Raw genomic sequence first — 1,082 nt, 5'->3', positions numbered from 1 at the left:
AGCCATCTCTCCAGTTCTTAAGGGTTTCTTTCTTTCTTTTCTTTCTTTCTTTCTTTCTTTCTTTCTTTCTTTCTTTCTTTCTTTCTTTCTTTCTTCTTTTTTTTTTTCTTTTTTCTTTTCCTTTGAGACATGGTTTCTCTGTGTTACCCCAGCTGTCTGTAGACCAGGCTGGCCTTGAACTCTGAAATCTGCCTGCCTCTGCCTCCCAAGTGCTGGGATTAAAGGCATGCACCATCACTGCCCAGCAGCCGAAGGCATTCTTATCTTGATTAGATAAACCCAGAGAGGGGAGAGAGAGAGAGAATGACAGAGACAGAGACAGACAGAGAGAGACCGAGAGAGAACTGTGGATTGGGGCAGAAACCATCATAGCAGGAAGGACACACCTTAGCCCTACAAGAGAATGGCCTCTGGAGGCATCTCCCACATACAGTGGCACCTAAGTTCCATAATGTCAGTGCAGAGACCACCCTGACCCAAGGAAAGGGAGGATAGAAGGTGCTCTGAGAGGAGCAGGTTTTCAAGACTCTCAGTCTGAGACAATGCTCTCAGTGTCGGAGAGGCTAAGGTTCTGTCAGACAGTGCTGGGGCTGGGGATTCTCCTGAAACAGGTGTGAGTCCTTGGTCTTGAGGTCTCATGGAGGGAAGGAACCCTGGAAAGGGGAGCCCTGGCCAGGCAGATCTGGGTTCTTGCTTCCTTGTTGTCCACCCAGGACACTAGAAGCCCTCTGCAGCACCCTGGGATCTGGGTTGGAGGGTCCCCTCTTGTCAGGATCAGGGAGGAGGGGCAGAGCTGGCCAGTGTGGTCAGACAGCCTGGGTTGTCACTGGAAGGGACTTTCCCTTCCCAGGTGCCACTCTCACCTCAGCTGCAGTCTTCATTACTTCCACTACTCAACATTTCACTGGGTCCTCCCTCCTCCCTTCCCATGGGTACTCCCTCCCCCTGGGTCATCGCCCCTTCTCTATGAATCCTCTCTCTCTCTCTTTTTTTTTTTTTTTTGGTTTTTCGAGACAGGGTTTCTCTTTATAGCTCTGGCTGTCCTGGAGCTCATTTTGTAGACCAGGCTGGCCTCGAACTCA

At 50.4% G+C, this 1,082-nt stretch overlaps 1 protein-coding gene across 5 annotated transcripts in view; it reads left to right on the top strand.

The window, feature by feature from the left end:
- The window catches only part of Ripor3 (RIPOR family member 3), a 42,782-nt gene that overhangs the window by 23,613 nt on the left and 18,087 nt on the right, over positions 1 to 1,082 (top strand). The gene's annotated exons all lie outside the window — the stretch shown is intronic.

The sequence above is a fragment of the Mus caroli genome, chromosome 2 (genome assembly GCF_900094665.2).
Source record: "Mus caroli chromosome 2, CAROLI_EIJ_v1.1, whole genome shotgun sequence".
Classification (NCBI taxonomy): Eukaryota; Metazoa; Chordata; class Mammalia; order Rodentia; family Muridae; genus Mus; species Mus caroli.
Note: the sequence above shows the minus strand (reverse complement) of the source record. Positions and strands in the feature narration are given on the sequence as shown.